The 27,638-nt window shown below is 42.3% G+C and overlaps 1 long non-coding RNA gene across 1 annotated transcript; it reads left to right on the plus strand.

Annotated features, from left to right (window-relative positions):
- On the plus strand, window positions 1–24,751 carry LOC125754857 (uncharacterized). Its single transcript, XR_007409806.1, has 3 exons — window positions 1–139; window positions 13,457–13,604; window positions 24,650–24,751. It is a non-coding gene; the product is annotated as an uncharacterized LOC125754857 (long non-coding RNA).
- The last annotated feature ends 2,887 nt before the right edge of the window (window positions 24,752–27,638 follow it).

Raw genomic sequence — 27,638 nt, forward strand, 5'->3', positions numbered from 1 at the left:
GAGGCCTCTCTCTGGTTCTTGCACAGAAACTCCCATTTCAGAACCAGGAAGGGGGATGCTGAAGCCTTCTCATGCTGCCGTCTCTCTCTGACCATAGTCTGGAGAAAGACTCTCCAGTTTTAAGGATTCGTGTGAGTAGGTAAGACCCACCAGGATAATTCCAGATACTCATAGTCCTTAACTGTAGTCATTTCCACAAAGTCCTTTTGCCATGTAAGGCACCATATTGACAAATTAATGGGCTCTGTGATTAGGACGCTGCCATCTTGAGCAGGAATGGAGGGTGGGACAAGCATAAGGTGCTTATTTGGCCTCTCACCTCAGATCTTTTACATCCAGCCATGCTAGAAGAAGCCAAACAAAATGCTGAGCAGGACTGCAGATTTCCTGATGAGTTGGTGACTCATTTCTCATTTGCTACTTCCCCTCATTGATCTCACATGCCTTTTCATCTCTTTTCCTTCCAGATCCTTTCCTTTGCTTTCTATGCCCCCTCTATCCACTTCCTCTGTCTCTTTCTGCCACTCTGTTCTTTTTAATTTCTCCTGCCATCCAAAAGAGCCCACAACACTCCACTTGAGTCAGGTGCCTTGTGAGTGGCCCCTATCCTTGATCTTTGCTTCATGTGACTGTATCTTCTTCTTTGAAGTTAAATGTGGTGGCATCAATGGCCCTGTTTCATTTCAACCTAAACACACTGGCTGTGTCTATGCTCCAGGCTCCCCAAAGCCAGGGACACTACAAAGGCACAGGGAATGGAGCAGACACCTGGATGTCTTTTCCCTTGCAAGCCCTTGAAGTACCCCTGGCCATTGCAGGCTCTTTCTATATAGTCCTCTGGTGGCTTTCTGCATCTCTTTGCCTGGCAGCTTTTTCTGGGTTCAGTGGAGAACAGGGTATAGTGCCAGGGACCTAGTGCCCAGGAGCCACATTTGGCAGATAAGGGGATGGGGTTGGTGAATAAGTACTCTGGCTTTATTAGCTCTCAAAGGGACAATGCAGGGGCCTGTCTACACCAGCTCGCAGTGGTCAAGAGTAGCTTGAGTCCTAGTTGTTTGCCATGGCAGTCCACTCTGCTCCCTTCTCTATCTTATTCCCCTATACCCTCACAATACTTCCTGGAATCATCTTCCACATCAACACATGCCCAAATTCTTGTCTCAGGGTCTGCTTTTGGGCAAACCAGCTCCAACAAGACCTGACTCCTATGCTGGAGAGGATCAGGGAAACACAAATAGAGAGGGTGGTATGAACAGTATTGAGGGCCCAGGAAAGTGAGGTCCTGTACAAGTGTGATCCCTCCTGTGTCCTTTCCCTTTTTCAGTAAATCTTCCCCAAAGAGGAAATAGTACCTTTCCTCTGGCTATTTAAAAATTTAGAGCTAAGGGCATGGAATTGGCTGTCCCTTGTGGCGAAGGCAAGAAGCTCTGCTCCTGACCTCCAGGAAACAGAAAGTGAGAGAGGAAGGTGGGAGGTTTGGTCAGTGGCTGGCCCACTACTCACTTCAGGAAGAAAAGGCTGGATGGACAAAAGCAGAGCCCTTCTTTTGCTTGAAAAATGAGCGATAAGTACTCAAGGCAAAAATCCTATACTTTCTCACACTGACATTTCACCTCCCCTCTCCTGGGGCTGGTTCTAGTTGTCCTGCCCCAGGTGCAGATTCCAGCTGTGACATTGACTCCTTGACCTGGTAGAAGAGATCCATCCTGCCTGCTGTCCCCCAGGGGTGCATTCTTGAGTTCCTTGGCATGTACCCATAAGAAATGCCTACAGCAGGGAGCCTTTATTTTATGAAACCACAGCGGCCTTTGAAGTAATCATCACCATATCAAATCGGGAAGCTAATCTGATTTTAGAAGTATGGCCAAATCTCTGCTTAAAATTCCCTCATAATTGTCAGGGGCCTTGAATCTACAGCAATCATCTCAAAGATGATGTAGAAGAATTTATGAATTGGAAAATAACTTGACCAGAGCATAGAGGCAGCCATCTTGCTTGGGTGGAGACAAAGGTAGGACAGTTGAGAGGAGTCCATGCTTTCAGGAGGAGATATAAAATCAACCCATTTTGATGGTGGACATCAAATCTTTTTTGGCCACTGCCATCTGAATTCTCTTTCAGTCTTGTTAGGGTTAGAAAAAGGCCTAAGTGGGTGGTTTCTCAAAATGGCAACAAGATGGGAGGTCAGAGCAGGGGTTCTCCATGGTGGCAGTGGGGAGGAGGAGATGGTACATGCTTTCTCAAGAAGGGACACATCAAAACAGGGCAGGTAGGGATACATGAGCAGTTTGGAAAAATATATTCTGAATTATAAGCTATTCATAATACCAATGCAAATTTAAGCACTTTAGTATATTAAGTACATTTGAGAGTCTTGGGAGTGGGGGATTGAATTTTTATATTTGTATCAAGGGGCAAGGGCTTTTTTTTTTGGTAATAAAAAATATTTATTTATTTATTTGAAAGAGATAGAGATTGCTATGGTGAGGGGCAGAAGGAGAGGGAGAGAAAGTCCTAATTAGACTCTGTGCTGAGTGTGGAGCCCCACGTGGGGCTTGATCTCATGACACTGAGATCAGGACCTGAGCCAAAACTAAGAGTTGGATGCTCAACTAACTGTGTCACTCAAGATCCCCAAAGGGAAAGAGCTTTTAAAAGAAATTGTAAACAGCTTTGGGGGTGGGATATAAAGGAAGGTTAATAACTTTTACAATGATTTCCAAAGTTAGGAATAAGAAATGAATGGAAGAGAGATACTTCAAGAATAGACAATAGAATGAGCCTGAGACAAGCCAATAATGAAATTCTTCAAGACTTAGGAGAGAGAGCCTTCCTTTACTCCAACTCCTCCTAAGGAACCAACGGTGTTTGTGAGAGGGTGTCTCTTATTTAGGTGGAGGTAGAGGTTCAGGTGGGGAGGCAATTTCTGTCCACAAATACTTTTTCGAATTCATTCATTCATTCATTCATTCATTCAACAAAGATTATTGAGGACCTACCATGCCATAGACCTTATGCTTGGTGCTGGGAATATGATGATTAGCAAGGCAGTTACATGTCTGGGAAGAAAGACAGGTACTTATCAACCATGATGGTGTCAACCATTACATAATGACAGGAAGTGTAACAGCCTGGGGTAAACATAGTAAGAGAAGATTACAGGTAAACTGAAGCCTGGGTGATGGGAAGTTGCAGGCATAGTGATGGTGATGTTCAAGCAAGTGACGAACTCATATGAAGGCCCATAGAAGAGGGACAGTCAGAGAATGGAAATCAGTGTGGCTGTGGCACAGACAGAGAGAGGGAGTAGTGGCAGGAAGTGGGTTAGGAAGATAAGCAGGGCCTGGTTCACAAAGGGCCTCATAGGCCATGCCAAGCAGTTTAAACTTGATTCTTGGGGCAGCTGGAGCCTGCCATGCAGGGAAGTTATATATCATGCATAGTTAACCTCTCCTGAGTGTTTGCAATTTGCCGAGATCTTTGCAGGACACTTACTATTGTTATCTTACTTGTCCTCAAATACTGTGTGATTGGAACAGTGACCCTGAAAAATTGTCTGGTTCCTCTCCATCAGGACAGTGATTATTTTCATCTTACAGGTGAACAAAACTGAGGCTTCAGGATGGTATGTGATTTGCCCAAGTTCATATGACTGCTAGATGGTAGAGAGAGGACTTGGTTGCAGGTCTGTGTGCCATGGACTCCTGGTAGTTAAAACACTTCTCTGTATGTTCCTCTGCATTGGAGTCTTCTTTAAGAAGATTACTCTGCAGAAGAGCAGGGCAGAGCTGGAAGCAGAGAGAGCAGCTGAGGGTTTGCCCAGCAATCCCTTGAGAGCTGGCGATGGTAGGCCAGAGTTGGGGGTGTGGAGAAAGTGGGTAGATGAAGACATACCTAGAAAGCAGAAAGAACAAGATGGTGAGATGTATTAGAAAGGGGTATTCTTTTCTTCACAATATACTTCTAAGGGTAATTTATCATTTTTAACAATATTACATTGTATATCTCTTATTCTACTATCATTTAGATTATTTTGCTATTATGAGAAATGCCTGGGTGGCTCAGTTGGTTAGGCATCCAGCTCTTGATTTTGGCTCAGGTCATGATCTCAGGGTTGTGAGATCGAGCCCCATGTCAGGCTCTGTGCTGGGCCTGAAACCTGCTTGGGGTTCTCTCTCTCTCCGTCTCCCTCTGCCCCTCCTCATCGTTTTTACTAGAGAAAGAAAAAGAAAAAAAAGAAATGCTCTGACATGCTAGAAACAGATCCAAAATTGCAAATTTTTCTTAAGTTCACACCCTAGAGTTATGCACAGTTCCATATACTTTAATGTTTGCTTATGGATAATGGCAATTGAGTAGTAATCCTATGAATATATTATTGAGTTTTAAAATGTGTTTTCTTCTCTAAGTATTTTTTCTCATTAAATTTTTTTTATTATTATAATTGAGGTGGGTTTTTTTTTCCCAATTGGAATTTCCATTGGTAATGATAAAAATGAATGGGCCACAGAAACCATGGCCAAAAAACGTTCATGCTTACAAGATCCTGACTTGAGCCGAAACCAAGAGTTGGCTGTCAACTGACTGAGCCATCCAGGTGCCCCTGGTTGTCTCTTTTTTATGATATGCTGAGCTAATTGTTCTAAGAAAAAGTGTAGGATGTGGAGTTGGGAAAACACAAGTTAAAGAAACACAGGCAAAACATGAAGAGTATATTCCTCATCTGCGGAATGGGTATAATAATCCTTTCACCAAGGATTAGTATAACCCTTACATGAGGTAATGCAGATGACAGTTTTTTTAAGATTACAAAGCACTGTGCAAATACTGTGTGTTTAATATTTATTCCTTCTGGAATTCGGAAGAGTTTAAGTTTTTCTTTTTTTTTTTTTAAAGATTTTCTTTATTTGAGAGAGAGAGAGAATAAGTGGGGTGTAGTGGCAGAGGAGAGGGAGAAGGAGACTCCCCGCTGAGCAGGGAGCTGACATGGGGCTTGGTCCCAGCACCCCAGGATCATGACCTGAGCTGAAGGCAGGAGCTTAACTGACTTAGCCACCCAGGCACCCTGAATTTAAGTTTTTCTTGAAGTATATGACTATACTATATGACAAGTTAATTATAGAACACAAAAAATATTTTACTGCAAAGAAAACACTGACACAAATATATGGTTTAATGTGTTACTATTAAGGTGAACATCGTATAACTACTACCCCAGGGAAGACCTAGATCTTTGCTACCTAGAAAACCCTCTCCCCTCCATTTGTCCCATTTCTATCACAGACCCTTCTCTCCCCACTGTCCTTTTTCATCTAAAAATTATTTCCTTGTGTTTCCTTCTATTTTATTACCCAGATGTGCATCCCAACCATCCTAATACAGTTTGCCATTCTAATAGTACAACCATTCTAATAAGTTACAGTATTATATTTTAAGGCTCATTTAATCTACCCTTTTTTTCTCCCTTGCATTCCATGGGATTAAGAAGCAGGCTTACTTGCCCTATGGTTTCCCACAGTCAGGATTTTAGTGATAGCACATGCATGGTGCAATTCAACATGTTCCCATCTCATCTGAATTTCCAGGGTCCAGGAGCTTTCTCAGACTCAGGTTAGACCCTGTTGGCCAGACGAATGGGTGGTGCCATATGCTTTCACAGGAGGCCCATGACTTCTGGTTGTCTTCTCTCTCTTTTTAAAAAGTTATTTATTTATTTGTTTGTTTATTTATTTATTTATTTATTTATTTATTTATTTATTGTGAGCTGGAGGGAGAAGGAGAGAGAGAATCTGAAGCAGACTCTGTGCTGAACACAGAGCCTGGCCCAGGGCTTGATCCCATGCTCTCAAGATCATGACTTGAGCTGAAACCAAGAGTTGGCTGTCAACTGACTGAGCCATCCAGGTGCCCCTGGTTGTCTCTTTTTTATAATATGATGAACTAATGCCCTGCAGAGCCTAAGTCCATTACTTAACAGAGGACTGCAAAATAGTGGTATCCTAATTTTATGTTTTTTTTTTTTTGCCATTTATTCATTGTATTCTTTTATAAAGAGATGCTTCTTCTCATTTAACATTTGGTTACTCAGTTGTCCAGATCATACAGAAAAGCAGAATAAATACTTGACTCTTTCCCTTTATTTAATAGTTTTCAAGATAATGGATTGGTTTCCTTTCAGCCTCTGAAGGTGATTTATTTTTCTCTTCAAGTCATTAGGAGCTCATGGGCTTAAAGATACTTGATGGGTTAAATCTTATGAAATTAAACCAGTTCTCTCCAAACTTAACTCCCAGAGTCAGAAGTTCCTATTGTCAAGCCACTCCTCCACTTTCTCACAGTCTCTGTTTTATCACTTTTTTGTCTAGATGATGGCAGTTTCTTTCTGATTTTGGTCTTCCTTTTCCTCTAATTTTTTAAATATCTTTTATTTGGGATACCTGGGTGGCTCAGTGGTTGAGCGTCTGCTTTAGGCTCAAGGCGTGATCCCAGGATCCTGAGATCAAGTCCCGCATCAGGCTCCCCAGAGGGAGCCTGCTTCTCCCTCTGCCTATGTCTCTGCCTTTCTCTCTGTGTCTCTCATGAATAAATAAATCTTAAAAAATTATTTTATTTCGACATTTAACTTGTACAGAAAGGGCTCAAAGCATCATGCCTGACTCCGACAGTTACCACCACTCGGTTGTACAAATAGAATGTGCCAGCACCCTGGAAGCCCCTTTCTGCATATGCCCTCCCTGTCATGATGTTCTCCCTTCGTTCTCACTATTCTGAATTTTGACACTAGGGTTGGGTTTTGCCTTTCTGTTTCACATCCTATAAATGGAATTATATGGTATGTATTTTGTGTTTGGCTTCTTCTGCTCGAGGTCACGGCCATGAGGTTTATTCATGTTTCACATGCATAGTGGTTTAGCATTCCATCACACAAAAATACCACAATTTTATGTATCCATTTTTCCATGGGTGTTCATATAGGTTGTTTCTGGCTTATGGCCATTATGAATACTGCAGGTATAAACAGTTTTGTGCAGGTCTTCTGGTACACATGTGTGCATTTTTATGTAGAATCTATTTCTCAGAGAGGAGTTGATGATTTTTTGGAGGCGTGCATATCTTCAGCCTTAGTAGCTATTTCCAGTTTTCTAAACTTCTTTTTTAAAAACATATTTTATTTATTTGAGAGAGAGAGAGAGAAAGAGAGCAAGCATATTGCACAGGAAGGGGTTGGGCAGAGGGAGAGGGAGAAGGGAGCCCAATGTGGGATTTGATCCCAGGACCCTGAGATCACAACCTGAGCCAAAGGCAGATGCTTAACCTACTGAGCCACCCAGATGCCCCCAGTTTTCTAAATCTCTTATTCCCGTAGCATTTAAAATCCTGCCCATAGCATAGGAGAGCTCCCATGACTTCATATCTTGCAGCACTTGGTATTGTCAGCCTTTTCAATTTTAGTCATTTTAGTTTTGTGTTCTTTTATTGTCATTTTAATTCACAGTTCTGATTATTAATGAGATTGAGCTCATTCATTTGTTGTCCATTTGGAAGCCTTTTCCTTTGAAGTTCCTGTTATAGTTTTTTTTTTTTCCCCTTTTGGTTCTACTATCTTTTTGGGGAGATTTATCTGCATAAATTTTGTTTTTTAGATTTTATTTATTTATTCATGAGAGACACAGAGATAGAGGCAGAGACATAGGTAGCAGGAGAAAGAGGCTCTCTGTGGGGAGTCTGATGCAGGACTTGATCCCAGGACCCTGGGATCATGACCTGAGTCCAAGGCAGATGCTCAACCACTGAGCCACCCAGGTGCCCTGCATAAATTCTTTCCATAGTCTCAATACAAGCCCACCGTCAGCTATTTAGGTTGTAGATATCTTTCCACTGTCTTCCTTTTTCACTCTCTTTAGGGTGTCTCTTGAATAAAATGTTCTTGATTTGGGGGCACCTGCCTGGTTCAGTCAGTTAAGTGTCCCACTCTTGATTTTGGCTCAGGTCATGAGGGCATCCTGGGATAGAGCCCTGAGTTGGGCTCCCTGCTCAGCTCAGAGTCTGCTTGTCTCTTTCCCTGTCTGCCCTTCCTCTCGTTCTCTGTCTCATAAATAAATAAATAAATAAATAAATAAATAAATAAATAAATAATCTTAGAGAAGAAAAAAGTTCTTAATTTTAATGCAAATGTTAACCCAAACTCTCCTTAATGGCCAGTGCCTTTTTTCACTTTTAAAGAAACATTCCTCTACCTTGAAGTCATTAAGATTAATCACTGTGTTGCTTTTCACATTTAAATCCATAATTTACTGGAGGTTTTTGTATATGCTCTGCTGTAAGGGCCAAGATTTTTTTTGTTTTTTTTTGTTTTTTTCTCACATGAATAGCCAGTTTTGGGCTTCACAACCTCATCTGAAATCAGTATATATCTCCTTGTCCATGTTCCCCACCCCCGCCCCAGGGGAAGATGCTCCTAAATGCTGACCCCATCTCTCTGAGTTTTTCTCTTGGCCCTGAATTCTTTACTTCCTTGATAGTTCTCTGATGTCCTCAAGAAGAAATTTTGTTGCTGTTGTTTTTATTTTATTTTATTTTATTTTGCCCAGTTTTTCCTGTTTATCCTCAGAGAGGGGTTACCCAGATGGTATACTCTGCCATTGTCTGACAGGGAAGTGCCTCCAATTCATTCTTTAAGATGGTCAATGATCATTCCTAAAATACAAATAATCATCTCACTCCTTCCATTAAAACATTGCAGTCACTCTTGAATACCTTTGGGGAGCATTTTTCAATGTGTATTCTGGGCTCCTCTCTAAGGGTTACGGGGAAACTATAAGGTTCCCGTGGTCAGATGCCTTCTTCCTGGGAGGCTGAGGTAAGCTGATAGAAACAGCATTATGCTGGGTTCTTGAGCACAGGTCTCCTCGAGCCTCTGTGTATAATACGCATTGTGGGGAGACTGTTAGACAGGTGTTTCCCCACATCTTTTTGACCACAGAGCCCTTTCCTTGCCAAGAATCTCTAAAATCCTACTCTTCCAGGGAACATACTGGAAAGTGTTGCTTTAGGTAAAAAAGGACTTCCACTGTAGGACTGGTGATGTGCCTTCTACATTTTCAGCCTCACTCCTGGCCTTTCCCTCTCCCACACTATGCTTCAGCCCTTTAGGGCCACTCACATTTTTCTGTGTTCTCTGTGATCCATTCTGTTCCTTTGCCACTACCTGGAATGTCTTCTGCTTCTTGGCCTACCTCATATGTACTCTCCCAAGTGGGAGCCTCATCTTTTCCTGGAAGCTTCCTTGATCTTCTGGGCCTGTGGACTCCCTTCTTTGTTCTTTCACAGATGCCACCCTAGGATTACTTCTCATAATACTGACAGGACAGCAGTAGAATTGCCTACTTTCTTCTCAGCATTCCTTCCTCACCTCAGGTACTCCAAGAGAACAGGACCAGATCTATCTATCTTTCTTTTCTTTCTTTCTTTCTTTCTTTCTTTCTTTCTTTCTTTCTTTCTTTCTTTCTTTCTTCTTTCTTCCTTCCTTCCTTCCTTCCTTCCTTCCTTCCTTCCTTCCTTCCTTCCTTTCTTTCTTTCTTCTTTCTTTCTTTCTTTCTTTCTTTCTTTCTTTCTTTCTTTCTTTCTTTTTCTTTCTTTTGAGACAGAGAGAGAGAGAGAGAGAGAGAGAGAGGCAGAGACACAGGCAGAGGGAGAAGCAGGCTCCATGCAGGGAGCCTGATGCGGGACTTGATCCCTGGTCTCCAGGATCAGGCCCTGGGCTGAAGGCAGCACTAAACTGCTGAGCCCCCCGGGCTGCCCCAGATCTGTCTTTCATGTCACTAGTGGTGCTTCAGTATATTGGGGCACTCAGTAATGGTTCCAGTCATTCATTTACTTTGTACTAACATTCACAGAGTGTCAATCATGGGCCTGCAGATTCTCTCCTCTAGGAGCAGAGAAGAAAGGAAACAAGACAGTGAGGTTGGCTTGGATTTCATATTCTCACAGATATGAATGTTCCCTAGAAAAGTCTTAACAAGACACGGTTGGCTTATGCTAGTGCTATCCCAACCTTAAGGCAATGTAGGGTTGCCTCCAGATGCTGTCAGATAAATCATCTTCCTCCAGCAAGCCTGTGGCTCGTCTGTAGTCAAGGAAGGTCTGGCAACTGGAGTCTCCAGGTGCCTATAACATTGTGTGATCTGTAGATTCTTAATGAAAGCTAAGATCTACAAGAGTGTTCACTCACACATATGGTCCTATGATTGCAGGATTATGGCTTGCTTTTTGCTCATAAGAAATAATCTTGTATATCTTTGCATGAGAAGAGATGTTCCATCAAGGCTTAGCCCTCAGGCCACTATTTTGGTTGAGATCATCTTCTCTCTTATCTTAGTCTTCATGGGTAGAAAATGAGTTTTAATTAGGTTCTGGTACAAGTGGAAGCTTGAATACTTTGCATTGCTCACTGTGGCTGATAATAAAATTGTAATAATAGTTATTATTAATATAAAAACAATAGCAACAACCAATGGTGACTATAATTTCTTGAAGGACTTCCATGTTCTAGTCAACAGCTAATAAATGCCCTATATGGAATGGAGTCCTGTGCTGATGGAGTTGTCTGGGATATGACACGGTACAGTGGAGAACATGTGCTTGGAGTGACACAGGCCTGGGTTCGACTTCTAGCATTGTCACTTACTAGCTGTGTGATTTAGGCAAGTTCCTCACTTTTTCTGAGCTTCAGGTTCCTCTCTTATAAAAGTGATAAAATCAGTCTCATAGAGCTGTTATGGAGAATGAAACATGATCCTTACTACCTGCCAGGTTTGGTTCTAAGTGTCCTCAGTTCATTATCTAGAATCCTCATACATCCTCTGAGAGGCAAGGAGACTTGAAGACTTTTAAAGATTAATAAGATGGTGTGTAAAGATGCTGACACCATCTCTGGTGCATCATTGACCCCCAAGTAGGTGGGGGCTGCTCTTGAGAAACTCAGGTTTAGAGAGGTTCAATAACCTACTCAAGGGCTGAACTTGACATCATGTCTTGAACAACTCCCATGTCCATCCCTTTCATTATTTCACTAAGACTTTTCTACAACTAGAAAGGGCAGAGATATTCAAAGAGGACTTAAATATATAAATGTATATTGAATATTTTTGAATAAATGAAAAATAAATAATTATTGAATAAACACATGAATGAATGAATGATTAGATGCATGAATGAAATATAACTGCTCTTCTGTAGAAAACATGTATTATAGAGCCTTCTAGAAAGACTGGCTCTAAACTCCTTTCTCCATTTCTCACCAATCTCCCCTATTCCTGCCTCTGAACATTCTGTATCAGTCATGAGGTAAATTGTGGGAGTGGGAGTAATTTAATACTGAGGCTCTTGTATCAACCAAGATTCTTAAATGGAAAAAAATTGTCTCATTTTCTTAGATGAAGCCAACATCTTCATATATTTATCTATTTGTATACACACTTATTCAATGTGTATTTAGAGATTAACCATATGCCAGGTACTCTTCCATGTGCTGGGAATAAAATAATAAATAAGACATGAGAAAGGCTCTGAATGAGTTCATGATCCAGTTATCAATCCAATACCATAGTTCTTCAGGAACAAAGAAAGGCTGAGTCTTAAAGGATCAATGAAGTTTGCCAGATAGAAAGAATAGCATGCACAAAGGCGCAGAGGCCTGGAAGGCCATTGTACTTGGTGGGAGCTTCAAGTTCAGTTATAGTTGGAGGGGCAATGCAGCAGACAGGTATGAGCATGGGTACTGTTTCTTGTTTATTATACTTACCGCTTTGTGCTCTTGAGAGAATTATTTAATTCTCTATCTATCAGTTTCCTTGTAACTGGGATATTGGCAATGATGGTAATATTAATAATTAAAAAAGGCAAGCTATAGCCCTTATGTGCCTGGTTGGGTTATAAGTGTTTTGCATGTATTCATTTTATTTTCCAAATACTCTAATAAGGTTGGTAATTTTATTTTTCTTACTTCCCCCTATTTGATAGACAAAACTGAGGTAAGTACATCAGTGAATTACTGAGATGATTCAATGAAAAGTAATATGTGTGTCTGTGGGAAGATGCACATGTGCCTGTAAAATCTGGCAGGATGCTTTGCTCAGAAACCAGGGTTCTTTGGATCCTGAGGTAACAAAAAGAAGGAAGAATTGACTGATTACAAAGTCTTAGAGTATTTTTGTTGACATTATGAAGTCTGCCACATTCTGGGAGCAAAGGATAAATCCTTCCTACCATGTTTTTAAAGAAATCATAGGGGAAGAAAACCCCTTACCCATTAAAGTATTTTACAAGTCTCTCTCAAGGTCAGATTTCTCCTACTAATGTGACCTCATTAGATATTATCAAGGGTGAGTCTTGACAGCCTGCTGCTCTGAACTTTGCCCCCTGCAGAGAAATGCTTATTTTGTGATGTCCTTTCTGATACTCTCCATGGGAACTCTGAGTCTCTTGCATCATTCAGCTGGACATTTTGGAGCTCAATCCTCCCCTAGGTTTAGCACCAGAAGATCAAACAAATGTTCAAAATTCCATAAAACCTGCAAGACAAGGAGGAGAAAGAGAAAGCTTTCTAAAACAGTGTAGGAGGACAGCACTTTTCCAGCTGGCTCTTAATGGATAAAGACCAGTGGGATCACAAAAAATTACCAATATAGGAAAAACAAAGCACTCTGACTCCCAAACTCTGGGTCTGGGAATATGATGGCCCAAATATGGGGAATATGGCCAAATCAAGGAGGGGCTTGTAGGTGAGGCTATGGAGTCTGAAAGCCTTCCTATAGTTAGTGGGAAAATTTAGAAGGTTAAACCAGTGAAATAACAAGACTTGAAGTTTACAGAGATGATGCTGCCACAGTGGAGGAGATGAATAGGAAGGGGATATAGAAAAGGAGAAGACAATGAGTTAAAGAGCTACAACTGTGTCATATGGGGAAAGGATGAGACTTTGAACTCAGTCTTAGTAGAGAAGGGCACATATTTGCCAGCTATTTAGGAAGAAAAATTTTAGGGCTGGGAATGATCTAAAGTCAATGAGAAATTCTTCTTAGCCCTAGTTGGGTTCCCCTACAAGAAAAGCTGGTGGTAAGGATTTGAATGTAAGTTGTTGGTTTAGGAAGCAATCTAAGGAAGCACAGGATCCTGGGGCAGGGTCTCTAAGTCTTCTGCTAACAGTTAGTAAGGCAGGGAAAGGAAGGAAGCCAGTACATGATGGCTTAATAAGCAAATTACCACTGTAGGCTGCAGGGGTTCATCCATGACTGTAGGCAAGTGTAGTCCTCTGGTAAACTGTATAACATGCCTCAGAATTGTCCCACCCGAGGGGTGAGAGTTGGGGTATTTATCCTCCAATTCCCATCCGTCATTATTGAATGCTGCTCACAGGGACAGATGTTAATTCCCTGGCATTTTCATTCTTCCCTAGAACTGGACACATTTCTTCCTACCAAAGCAGTCTCTGTTAGTGAGAAGAAGATTGAGAGCAATCATATGGCAAAATCCTGTGAACAGGGAAAATCCAAGGCAGAAGACCAGAGGCGTTCACAGAAGAATCCCTGGATATTTGGTAGATGGTGAGTACTCATGGCATATGGATGGATACCAGTATTTCATGCTATGGTCTTTTTGTTTTTAATTCTTTTAAAAAAAGATTTTACTTATTCATTTATTTGAGAGGGGGGAAAGAGAGATGGAGAGGGACAAGTAGACTCTGCAAGGAGTGTGGAGCCATGTAGGGCTCAATCTCGACACTGAGATCATGACCTGAGCCAAAACCAAGAGTTGGATCCTTGACTAACTGAGCCTCCCAGATGCCTCTCCCTTGGTTTTTAATTCTAAGAGTAGATAATGGAGCATGTTTGGTAGTAAGCCTGCATCTCAGAACAGTAAATTCGCCTGGACAGCAGATGAGTATAGGCTCCATTTGGGGCCTTCTGTGATAGGTTGGGTGTGTCATCCTGGAGATGAGCCTGGCACCTGTCCTGCCCAGATTAGCCCTGGGCCTGGAACCCCAGCCTCATGGGTCTGCCAGTGCTCGCTGATGTTAAGAAATATGAAGGCCATGTCAGCAAAAGGTTTTTTATTGCTATTGGCAAAACTTTTGTGGAATGATAAAAATCAGTTAAGTATATTTTACCGAAAGTTACTAAACAGTGATGTATGCAGGCTGATGGGCTTAAATTAACCCATTAATGAACAAGAGGTGAGGAACACAGTCTTGTTGGCTGTGATGGCTGCTAATGAGGTGACCCGGATGATGGAACCCTGTCTTTCAGCACACTTATCCATTATGCAGCCATGCTTATGGCCTGACTCCTGTATCTCTAGGTTGAGAAATAGCTTAATAGAGATGTCTTACCAGGCAAGATGGTGATTAGTTTAGGAAAGCTGGAGAAGAGAGTTAGCTACATTATAATGTGGTTTAATTCACCAAAAGATAGGATTTTTTTTTTGGACTTTTTTTAAATGTAAGATTGAGCCTTTAGGGGTAACATATTTTGTTCAGGTTAATCTGTAGAAATAGCTAAATTTCTCAGGCTTTGGGCACATGGGCACAGACCATGACTATTTGTGCACCACAAATCAGGTCATGATTGATGTCTTCGCTTGGTGACTTCATTTTCTCTTCTACTTTCATTGATCCTAAATTCTGTGTAGCTCTGGAATCTGTCCCTTCTCTCCACACCCATCACCACTGCCCTGGTTCCAACCTCATCATCTCTTCCCTGGATGCCTCAATACCCTCCTTCTTCATTTGTTTCTTTCTACCTTTAACCCCACCCTATTCTGCCTCCTTCTTAGAAACCCCTGCCAGGGTGGTCTTCCTTAAATGCCAATGGGTCATATGATTCCATGGTTCAAAATTCCTCCAACACTTTTCATCACCTGAACTGGTGGCATGTAGATAGAATCTGACATGTTAGGTATCTTTTATTTCAATAGGTCCTACTATTCAGTTGTAATCTGAACTTTGGAAATCTTTTTATTGGGCAGGAAGTCTAAGTTGGCTACAACACATGTAGCCTACACATGTTTTTGCTGCTTGCACAAGCCCTACTAGCATCTGAGACTACAATCCCTACCTGCCATGAAAGGGCTCACAGTGTCTGCCTTCTGAACACTTTTCCTGCATTGCTTTTGCCATTCCTGCATGTATATTAAACTACAGAAACTTCTAGAACATGTAATGCTTCCTTAGGCCTCCAAACCTTCCCATGTGCTGTTCTTGTTGCCCGAAGGGATGTTTCCACCTATTCTTCCAGACTTATTCAAACATCATGTACTTGGCAAAGGTTTCTCAGACCTCCCCGGATTGAATTGGCTACTTTGCCCTTGCATCCTCAGTATATTATTCATGTATTCATTTACTCACTTATTCATTCATCCATTCTACAATGTATGGCAAACTGACAAGGTATCAGGTGCTGAGAGAAGTATCATGAATATATAGATATCCAAGGCATACACTTTGCCCCAAAGGCTGTCAGAGTCAGGTAGGTACACTGCATTAGGTCAGTGGAGCCAGAAGGAAGGGTATGAATAGATTGGGGAGGAGATAACATTGGGAAAAGGCAGTAGGGACCAAATCACAGAGCTGTTTGTCAGCTAGGCCTACTATGGAATTTATCATGAACTTTGCATGGAGGATTTTAATAAGAGACAGAAATGGTCAGCCTTGTGTCTAAACATTTCTCTTCTGGAGAAGGGGAGGCTGGATTAGAGGGATGCAAACCAGTGCAGATTCTGTGGCCATGATCTTGGTGGCAGCTATCTTGGGCTGAACCAGAGCAGCTGCAGTGGGGAGGGATGGGGGGAAGAGGCTGCAGGGGAAGAATGATCACCCACTGAATAGCTGATTGGCTATGGGGGGCCAGGGGAAATGTGATGAGACTGACAAATACCAGTTTTCTAGGCTGGGCCTGGTAGCCTGGGTCTACCAGGCTGGGTCTGAAATGAGAACTACAGGAGAGAAGCTGGAACAGATTTCAGACCAAGATCACAAGTTTAGTTTTGAACTTGTTGATTTGGTTAAATTTTTTTTCACTTAACAAATTCTACTTTATTCAGCTTAGCTTATGTCAAGCTTATCACCCCAGCCTGTTACATGACTTAGAAGAGTGAATTCACAAGCCCTTAATTGGCCTACAGGAGCTAGAACAGTTTCATATAGCAAAGCAAGGGTTTTCGGATTTTTTTTTTAAAGACTTTATTTACTTATTCTTGAGACACACACACACACACACACACACACACACACACACACACAGAGAGAGAGAGAGAGGCAGAGACACAGGCAGAGGGAGAAGCAGGCTCCATGCAGGGAGCCTGACGTGGGACTCGATCCTGGGACTCCAGGGTCAAGCCCTGGGCCGAAGGCAGGTTCTAAACCACTGAGCCACCCAGGGATGCCCGGGTTCTTGGATTTTTAAGAATTTTTTATTAAAATTCAATTTGCCAGCCTATAGTATAACATCTTATCATGTGCCCCCCTTAATGCCCATCACCCAGTTACCCCATCCCCGCACCCACCTCCCTTTCTACAACCCTTCATTTCCTGGAGTTAGGAGTCTCTCATGGTTTATCTTCCTCTCTAGTTTTTCCCCACTCAGTTTCCCCCCTTCCCTTATGGTACCTTCCACTATTTCTTATATTCCACATATGAGTGAAAGAAACCATATGATGATTGTCTTTCTCCGACTGACTTATTTCACTCAGCATAATACCCTCCAGTTCCATTCATGTCAATGTAAATGGTTGGTATTCATCCTTTCTGATGGCTGAGTAATATTCCATTGTATACATAGACCACATCTTCTTTATCCATTCATCTTTTGATGGACATCATGACTTTCCACAGTTTGGCTATTGTGGACATTTCTTCTATGAACATTCAGGTGCAGGTGTCTGGTCGTTTCACTACACCTGTATCTTTGGGGTAGATATCCAGTAGTTCAATTGCTGGGTTGTAGGGTAGCTCTATTTTTAACTTCTTAAGGAACCTCCACACTGTTTTCCAGAGTGGCTCCACCAGCTTGCATTCCCATCAACAGTGCAAGAGGGTTCCCCTTTCTCCACATTCTTGCCAACATTTGTTGTTTCCTGTCTTGTTAATTTTAGCCATTCTCTCCAGTGTAAAGTGGTATTCATTGTGGTTTTGATTTGTATTTCTTTGATGGCAAGTGATGTGGAGTATTCCTTCATGCTTATTCACCATGTGTATGTCTTCTTTGGAGAAATGTCTGTTCAGGGATCCCTGGGTGGCTCAGCAGTTTAGTGCCTGCCTTTGGCCCAGGGTGTGATCCTGGAGTCCCGGGATCGAGTCCTGCGTTGGGCTCCCGGCATGGAGCCTGCTTCTCCCTCCTCCTGTGTCTCTGCCTCTCTCTCTCTCTCTCTATGTCTATCATAAATAAATAAATCTTTAAAAAAAAAAAAGAAATGTCTGTTCATGTCTTCTGCTCATTTCATGACTGCATTATTTGTTTTTGGGTGTTGAGTTTGACAAGTTATTTATAGATTTTGGATGCTAGCCCTCTATCTGATATGCAAAAAAATTTTTAATAAAAATTTTATATATTGAAGATATACAAGATGGGGGACCTGGGTGGCTCAGTTTGTTAAACATCTGACCCTTGCTTTTGGCTCAGGTCATGCTCTCAGGGTCGTGAGATCAAGCCCTGTATCAGGCTCCACACTCAGTGGGGAATCTGCTTGAGATGCTCTCTCTCTCTCTCTCTCTCTCCCTTTGCCCTTTTCCCTGTGCTCTCTCTCTCTCTCTCTCTAAAATAAATACATTTTAAAGAAATATAGACAACAGGATGATTTGACACCTGTATATGTAGTGAAATGACTGTTGTAGTCAAACTAATTCACATAGGTACACATTTCTGCACATAGTGGGCATTATTTTTTTCCTTTGGTGAGAGCACCTGAAATCTGCCTCAGCAACTTCCTAGGATTCAGTACTTGTCAGTTGGTTGAGTTGTTGATTTTGATCTGTCCATGGCATAGCCCAGTGCATTAGACAGGAACTCAGGTATGGGGGTGCCCAGCAGTGTGGGGACTTTCACCATCTAGGCAGTCACTGAAGCCAGGCTGCCTGAGCAAGGAGAGAGTAAGGAGAATCGAGCCAGGCACAGAACTTTGGAGAACAGAAACAGAAGCAAAGAAAAAAATATTCTCCCCTTACCATCAGGGGGGTAAGAGGAAACCCAGAAGGTAGCAGGATGCCACAGGACCCAGGTCACCAATGAGAATATATCTCTATCAGTAGCCCCAAATTAATGATAATTTGTGGTGGCCATATTCCACCATTAAGTTCATTTTTGACTATTCCATAAATTATTGTTAGTAAGCCACCTGTCTCTCTTTTAGTACTTCTTTGATTATTTTCCTGGGGTGAAGTTTCTTATGTGCAGGATTTGTCTTTGCTAAATTTCATCTGAAGAGCTATCTTCCATTGTTGTAGCCTGTCAATGCCTGTGGGGGATCTGTCAGTGGTTATCCACAACCACCCGCCCCTTCAATTCTTCTAGCTTCATTCATCTAAATGTGTGAATAGCATATGTCACAAGCAAATAGTAATAGTAATAATAATAATAATAATAATAATAATAATAATAATAAATGAAGTCAGATAAATAAGAGTAAAAATAAAATATCCTGAAGCCCCACAGTGGTCTACCAGAAAATCTCCTTGAAATGGTATGAACTCTATCTTTGCTGGCTGGGAATAGTTGTTCACCTGGTCATTCATTAACCCACCTGTTTTCCCTTGCATCCAGCCCCTGTTTTCTCCGGTGTAAATTCTGAGAGGGTGGGGATGCTTGCTTCATCCCTTCCATATTTCGGTGCCTAGCCTCCTGCATGGCACTGAGTAGGTACTTCCAATCTTTGTAAAATGGATATAGTGAACTGAAGACCTTTCCCCCATCCCCCAACAAATCTTGTTCAATCTGTGTTGTAACGAGCTTATAATCCTATCAAAAAGAAATGATGATTATCCATCATTTTCTTACCAAATCATGAGAAAATGGCAAAGGTGGGCTCAAAGTTCAAGGATCTCTAAAAATTTCCTGCATTCTGTAGTTTGGTAATCAAGGTAATCATGAATTCATACCAACCACCCCTGATGAGGCAAACCTCACTTTGCAATTGGATGTCTAGGATTGATAATTGTATTAGCATCCTCCAGAGAAACAGAACTAATTGGACGTACATACATATAATATATAAGATACGTTACATATGTCAGATCTATATGTATATCTAGATTGAGAGACAGAGAGAGGCAGATGGGCAGAGAGAGAAAAAAGGGGAGGGTGCAGAGAGAAAGATGGACAGGCAGAGGGAGAGGGAGATTTTAAGGAATTGGCTCACATGGTAACAGAGGGTGACAAGTTCAAAATCTGCAGGGTGGGCCAGCAGGTGGATAGCTAGGGGAAGGCCAGTGTTGCAGCTTAGGTCTAAAAGTAATCTTCTGGCAGAGTTCCTTCCTTCTCAGGGGAAGTCAGTCTCTGTTATTTTCAGGCCTTCCACTAATCAGATGAGGCCCACTCCCAGTAGGGAGGACAATCTAATTCACTCTAGGTCCACCTACATAAATATTAATCTCATCCAACAAACACCTTTACAGAAACATCCAGAATAATGTTTGACCAAACACCTGGGCACGGTGGCTCAGCCAAGTTGACACGTAAAACTAACCATCCCAATAACCAGTATTTTAGGGTTTGAAGGCAGAGATGATGCCACTTTCTACATGTTTTCATTCTTCAGTCCTCTTGTATCTCCAGGGTTTGTTGCCAGGGTTATAAACCACAAGGACTTGCTCTCATTTTCTAGTTCAGCATAGAAGGCTTTCTGTAAGCTGAGCCATCTTCCTGGGAAGCATACGCTGGGCTGGTTCTGCGGGCTTTGTTTGGCATCGTGAACAATTCTGTTGATTTCATTCAACTCAGGGATAAGAGGCATTATTAGCCATGATTTACAGCCTTCTAATTGGGAGCTTAACATGCGGCTGCCTAAAATATGTTTCTATCTTTTAACAAGGGAACCAATATTAAACCATTGACTAACCTTTGGTAAGCATGAGGCTGGGCTTAGAGGACCATCACTTAATCCACGTGAGATAGGTCATACAGGTAAATCAGATGGTATCCTCAGCCCCATTTTACCCATAAAGCAACGGAGGCTCAGAAAGGTTGAGGATTTGCCCAGTGTCTCTTGTTCTGGCATGACCTATTGCAGCAAAAGCTATGCTCCAAACTTAGCTGCGTAAAGCAACAGCCTGTTATGTTTGCTAGTCTGTGGGTTAGAAGTTTAGACTGAGCACTTTGGGGTAGCTCTCTCTGCTTTTCAGTGGTGAGTCTCCAGCTAGTTTGGCTCAGGTGACTGGAGGTGGCTAAGATGACTCATCTGGTGGCTTGGTTCTAGCTGCTGTTAGAGTCCCTTGTTCTTCTTCACATTGTGTTCGCTGCAGTGAGAAAAAACAATCCCTCTCCATGTTACTAGCTTGGGCCCCCTCACAGCATGGCAGCCTGTGGGTAGCCAGACTTCTTGCATGGCACCTGGCTTTCCCCAGGGCAGAGGTTACAAAGGCCTGCAAGACTTCTTAAGGTCTGGCCTTAGAAGTCCCAGATTGCTACATCTGGGGCCTATCCCATTAATCAGCAAATCACTGAAGCGGGCATAAATTTAAGGGGATGGGACTGGATTCCATCTCTCAATGGGAGGAGTAGCAAAGAATTTCAAGAAGCTTTCATCTACCACTCCTATTTAGTAAGAGGCAGACCTGGGACTTGGAGGCCAGATTTGCTCAACTTCAAAATCCTGGCTTTTTTCCTAATTTGCTTTGCCTCTGCCAGCATCCTGTGTGTGATGGCCACAGGGTTCCTAATAATGAGTGTGTGTGTGTGTGTGGGGGGGGGGGGGGTCATCATGTAAATGGATAGAGATCTGCAAGAGGGTTATAAGATGACACTCCACGATGTGTCAGGGCAGGACAATGAGAAGGGTCTGTGACAATGTCCTGCTGGGTAGAAGGGACACCAGTGTCATTGCTCATGCTGCAGGGGGCCTGGGGCTCTAGAGGAGAGCAGTGTTTCAGGACTGCCAGGGAAAATGCTAATGACTGATGCTAATAAGACAGAGCAAACAAGAGGGACAGAGGGAGTTCTTTAAAGGAAGGAAGTGGAGGGATAAAGAACACAGGAGGAGAGCCTTGGGGGTCAAGTCTTCACCGTGATCTCCTCCAGGAAGGATGAAGATGTTCTGTAAGTCCATGTTCAAACAGAGGACAGCAGAGACCTAGCTGTCTTGAGCCTTTTCTTTCCCAGCTAGGCGGGTGAAAGAGGCAGGAGAACACCTCACTTGTCTGTCTCTCCTGCCTCTCATTTTCACTCTGGGGACAATTCTTGCAATTTGTTGGAGAATTAGGGATTATTGTTGTTGCTGTTGTTGTTATTATTATTATTATTATTAGAACTGACCAAAGCACCCAATTCAAAGCCGTTCTGTGAGCAATTCCTTATAACTTGTTAAGGGTTCCTATCTGTATCCTTTGCTGTGCAAAAGCTTCTTATCTTGATGAAGTCCCAATAGTTCATTTTTGCTTTTGTTTCTTTTGCCTTCGTGGATGTATCTTGCAAGAAGTTACTATGGCCGAGTTCAAAAAGGGTGTTGCCTGTGTTCTTCTCTAGGATTTTGATGGAATCTTGTCTCACATTTAGATCTTTCATCCATTTTGAGTTTATCTTTGTGTATGGTGAAAGAGAGTGGTCTAGTTTCATTCTTCTGCATGTGGATGTCCAATTTTTCCCAGCACCATTTATTGAAGAGACTGTCTTTCTTCCAATGGATAGTCTTTCCTCCTTTATCGAATTCCTCAAACAGTTAAAAATATACCTGCCCTACGACCCAGCAATTGCACTGTTGGGGATTTACCCCAAAGATACAAATGCAATGAAACGCCGGGACACCTGCACCCCGATGTTTCTAGCAGCAATGGCCACTATAGCCAAACTGTGGAAGGAGCCTCGGTGTCCAACGAAAGATGAATGGATAAAGATGTGGTTTATGTATACAATGGAATATTACTCAGCTATTAGAAATGACAAATACCCACCATTTGCTTCAACGTGGATGGAACTGGAGGGTATTATGCTGAGTGAAGTAAGTCAGTCGGAGAAGGACAAACATTATATGTTCTCATTCATTTGGGGAATATAAATAATAGTGAAAGGGAAAATAAGGGAAGGGAGAAGAAATGGGTGGGAAATATCAGAAAGGGAGACAGAACGTAAAGACTGCTAACTCTGGGAAACGAACTAGGGGTGGTAGAAGGGGAGGAGGGCGGGGGGTGGGAGTGAATGGGTGACGGGCACTGGGTGTTATTCTGTATGTTAGTAAATTGAACACCAATAAAAAAAAAAAAAAAGGGTTCCTATCTGGATTGCCAAATGGAGCTGGTTTTCTAATCTTGGATGGTTGTATTTTCCTCCATTTAAAAACTCTGCTTTTAAAATATGATGTTTACTTTCCACACATAATTGCACTTTTGCAACATTTGCAACCCAGTAAGGAGAGGGTGTACTAAAATGTTCTCTGAGCCTGGTTGGCAGCTTCCTGGCAGCTAATCCATTCCTTATTCCTACTCATTTCTGTTTCCCTTTGTAGTAAACGTGCTCATGTCCCAGGCATGAATTATGATTAGTGTTAGCTGGTCAAGACAATGCCAGTCCCCTGGCCAGTGACTGGTGTAGAGGTAAGTGAGCATGTGACCTCGCAGTCTTGGCTAATGAGATGTCATGGGATATCAGCTGGGGTTTTGAGGCAAAATCCTCCCCAAGAAAGAAAGAGAGCAGTGCAAAAGAGAAGGCACCCTTTGTTCCTGTCCTGTCAGTTTTGAGTGATATCCTGTGAGGATCTGAGAGTTTGAGTTCCAGCAGTCATTTTGTGACCATGAGGAGAAAGGCAAGAAAATATCAGATGTTGACCGAGTACCCTGACATCGCTAAGTCACAGAATTAGTTCTGGGGCAGCCTGCCTTCAGACTTCTAGTTTTCAAGGCAATCTTAATCAAATATTCTGCTACTTGAAACCAAAGGGTGCCTAACAGGTATGTTTGACCTCTGAGTTTAGCTGTTTAGCGTTTGAAGCCTGACCTGCCTTTCAAATGGAAGAAAAATGCGACTCAGAGCCTCCTGGATGTGCTGCTAGTTTCCCTGCGAGGGTAGCAGATTTCCTAATTCTAAGCATAGGCTTTTTTTCTGGGCCTCCTTCTCTCTCTCTCTCTCTCTCTCTCTCTCTCTCTCTCTCTGTGTGTGTGTGTGTGTAAGGGGGGAGAAGGAAGGAGAGCGAGAGAGGGAGGAGAGAGATTTTCCACCTGAGAGAAAAATGCTGGAGACCTATTTTAAACCACTGCCTGCTTTGAAAAGGTACTCACTTCCATCTTCTATTTTCCTAGTATAAAAGATTGGTGTTGTGGGGTTCCTATAATGGAAAATTCATCATTTTGGGGTTTGTTAGCTTTCATGGTGCTGTGGAATGGATTCTTCTCTTGTTTTCTTGACTGTGCCAATTATCAACTTCTTTCTTCTCAGTTCCAAATTCAGTCTTCATTCCCTGGTTGACCACAATGGGCATTTCTCCTTTACCTTGAGCACAATGGTAAACTTTATCAGTAGAGGCTGCTGTCCGAGGTCACTGCAGGAGGAAGGGGCTTCTCTTTCTGGGCCCAATCACTGCATTTTTGCTGTTTTTCTAGTTCCAGTGCATGTTACTCGGAAACATGGCTGTAGGAGGACATGTGGTGGTTCTTTGCCCCAGCTCTATCACACATACCCCTAGCAATTTGACTGCCTGGCATGACCCCGGCCGCCTTCCTGGAGCCCTCCCCATGCATACACACACCCAGGCCTGGCACCACTTTGCCTGTGAATGGACCCCAGGCACCATGACCCCTCTGTGTCCGCCATCACTTTGCACTCAGGAAAGTGCTTCTTGTCTGTGGTAAGCCTGTCTGTCATCCCAGAGTCTACAACCATACCTTCTCTGATGGAGTTGGAATCCTAGTCTTGGGGAGTTGTGTCCTTCCTTGGGTTCCCTTGGGATACCCTTAGAATTCTCATTATATATATATATAGATATATTTAAAGATTTTATTTAATATATATAATATATATTAAATAAAATTATATTAATATATTTAATATAATATAAATAATATATTTATATATATTTATATATATTTATATATATTTATAAATATATTTATAATATAAATAAATTATATTAATATATTTAATATAATATAAATTATATATATATATATATATATATATATATATATATATATATAATCGAGAGAGAAAGAGAGAAAACACATATGTGAGTAGGGAGAGGGGCAGAAGGAGAGAGAATCCCCAGTGGACTTCATGCCAAGCTTGGAGACCGACGTGGGGCTTGATCTCACAACCCTGAGATCATGACCCAGGCCAAAATCAAGGGTCGGACAAGTGAGTCACCCAGGCACCCCTCATTACATATTTATAGCTACCCTCATCTCATAACTGGACAATCCTTTTTTTTTTTTTTAAAAGGACAATTCTTTATATTAAAGGTCTCACCTTTGACCGGGGCTGGAAATTCCTTTCCTATCCTGCCATCCCATCAACTTTCTGTCTCCTAATTGGACCAAGGTTGATGCCTTGTGTTTCAGAGGTAAGAGATACTTAGTATAAGTCTTTGAGATCAGAGCAGTTATCCACATGATGGGGAAGACCTGTCAGGGGTAAATGGAAGTTCCTCAAAGAGTCCTGCAATTGCAGGACTCATCTGACAATGGGCGGGGCGGAGGAGGGCTAAGACACACTGAGGGGTGTGTCCCTCACATTTTCCCAAGAGTGAACAAGGCACTGCAAAGGGTGGGCAGTGTAGGAAGGGCATTTTGCTGAATGTGGCTTCCTGGCCACTTTCTGGGAACCAGCATTCCTCAGAGTATATCTAAGGAATCTTCATTTAAAAACCCTCCTAAGGGCACGGGAGAAGGGGGTGGGCTTCATTGGTTAAGCATCTACCTTCAGTTCAGGTCATGATCTCAGGGTCCTGGGATTGAGCCCCACATTGGGCTCCCTGCTCAGTGGGTCCCTTTCTCTCTGCACCCCCACTCCCTGCCCTGGCTTGTGCTTTCTCTCTCGCCCCCTCTCTCTCAAATAAATATAAATAAATAGAATCTTAAAGAAGAAAAAAATAACCCTCCTAAGGGGATCTTTCAGCACAAAAAAAGCAGTGAACCCCTGCTTTGGGGAGTGTCTCCACCAAAGGCCCTTACAAAGGAGGAGGCCCTACCAGATAAGGTTCCAAGATATCAGGGTGGGAGAAGATGGGGAGGGGCTATGCATGCCCTCTGAGGTCCCCAGTTCCCATCCTGGCTGATCCCTGTGACCTCTCAAGCCAGGTCCACAGGCTTTGCTCTGCTTCCTGAAGCAGGCCTGGACCTGCCCACAGTGGGAGCTGTGTGCCAGAGGGCTACTGGGCCTTGGGTACCTCTCAACTAGCGTTCAAAAGTTTCTCATAGGGAGCACCTGGGTGGCTCAGTCAGGCCTCTGATTCCTGATTTCAGCTCAGGTCATGATCTTGGGGCTGTGGGATCAATCCCCATGTCGGCTCTCTCTTCTCTCTCTCTCTCTCAAATAAAATAAAATAAAATAAAATAATCTTAAAAAAAGTTCCTGACAGATATTTATCTTTGGAATTTGGGGATGAGCAATCAGAATTCCTGGGAATTCCTAAAATCATAAATTATTCTGTATTATCATTGTATTTACAAAGGGAAAGTCATATTTGGTATTTTTGCCAGCATTTAAAAAGGTGTTTTAGTGGTATTTGCAAAGAATTGTAGCCTACAGCAAATATTCTGGAAAACACCAGTGAACATTAAGGGACAATAATAATGTAACATTCAGTCTCTTAGCAGGCTTAATAGCACCATGCAGACAGGATGGCCAATTTAAGGACGTATTTCATTGCTCCCTAAACTTGTTATTTCTTGGAACATCAAGAAATAGCACATAGGGTTTGTATAAAGTTAACTATGTATACAAACTTATTAATATTCGCTGTATTTGCAAGAATGACATTAGCAGCGGAGGAAACCAGGAACACGCCCCTGTCACAGGGCCAGCAAGACAAATTAGACTGGTGTTCCCCTGCTGCAGGTTCCTGCCTGGTTCCTGGAAACGTGGTCCTTAACCTTCCTCTACCTGTCAGCCTTTCTTGCTTCTGCTTCGGATCTGACTTGGTGGGTTTGTCTGCACCAGTGATGCTTCCGTTTTGTGATTGTTAAAATTTGTAGTGCTTTTTCTCATTTTCCTGAAGCCTCACATGATTTCTCTCTCTCTCTCTCTCTCTCTCTTGCATTTTGCATTTTCAGTTTAGGCTATATACATTTCCAGTAAGGTATTCCCACAAGGAAACATTACCTGTGATGAGGTGCATAAATAAGCAAGTGCTCTTTGCCCTCAGTTGGGGACATTCTTGGTTGTGCTGGGGATTTGCTATCTCTTGGAACTCCCAGTGGATGGAGTTCTAGTTGCCAAGAGCAGTAACTAACTTGACAGCACAGCCTTTAGTGGCTTCCCTGTTTAAATTCAGCACTCCTTGTGATTGTTCTTTTTATTCTGGAGGGGGACGGTGTGGATTGAGGGGCTGTTATAGGCTGAATTATATCCTCTCCCTGAAATCGTATGTTGAAGTCCCAACCCTGGTTTGGAAATCAAGTCTTTAAAGAGATAATAAAGAGGGAAGGAAACAAAATTTTCTTCTCCCCTTCTGCTTGGCTAAGACCACCCTGTAATAAAAGAATAACAGGAGAAAAAAATTATTTATGTATGTACAGGAGCCCACAAAGGTGTGAGATGCAAAACGTGGCCAGATATTTAAGGCTTCTCTACCATCCTGAGCTCAGGGAAGGGACAAGGGTCTGGGGCATCAAAGAGTGGGGAGGCAATTTGTAGGAGGGAGAGAAAAGGAAATGTTGAGTGAACAAATTTACTCTGCCTTCTCCCTAAGTCTCTCAGGTGGAAAGTTTTCTAAATCTCTCCAGTGAAAAAGTTTTCTAACAGCTCTCTTCCTGGTACAGGTCCCTTTCTAATGTAAACTTCCTTTCTAAATGCAGATTTCCCTTACAATAGGGTAACTGGTCTGCTCTCAGAGCTGCTTCTGTGTTGTCTGCAATTTCTCAAAATAATCAGCTCAAAATATAGGGAACTGTATTGTAATAGCCTCCTCTGGTGATGGATGGTAGCTACACTTGCGGTGAGCATAGCATAAGGTAGAGAGTTATTGAATCACTATGTTGTACACCTAAAACTGATGTAACATTGTATGTCAACTATACTTCAATTCAAAAAATAATAAGATAAAAAAAAACAGAAAAGAAAATAAATAATCAGCTCAAATCAGTCCCTGATGCCAGAGACTTATCTTGGCTGGCATATTCTGCTACCCTTTGTAAGTTAAAATTAGGTCCTAAGTGTGGCCCCTTATACAATATGACTGTTGTCCTTAGAAGAAGAGGAGATTTGAAGAGCAGGAAAAGGTGGCCATGT

This window comes from Canis lupus, chromosome 3 (genome assembly GCF_003254725.2).
Source record: "Canis lupus dingo isolate Sandy chromosome 3, ASM325472v2, whole genome shotgun sequence".
NCBI classification, from domain to species: Eukaryota; Metazoa; Chordata; class Mammalia; order Carnivora; family Canidae; genus Canis; species Canis lupus.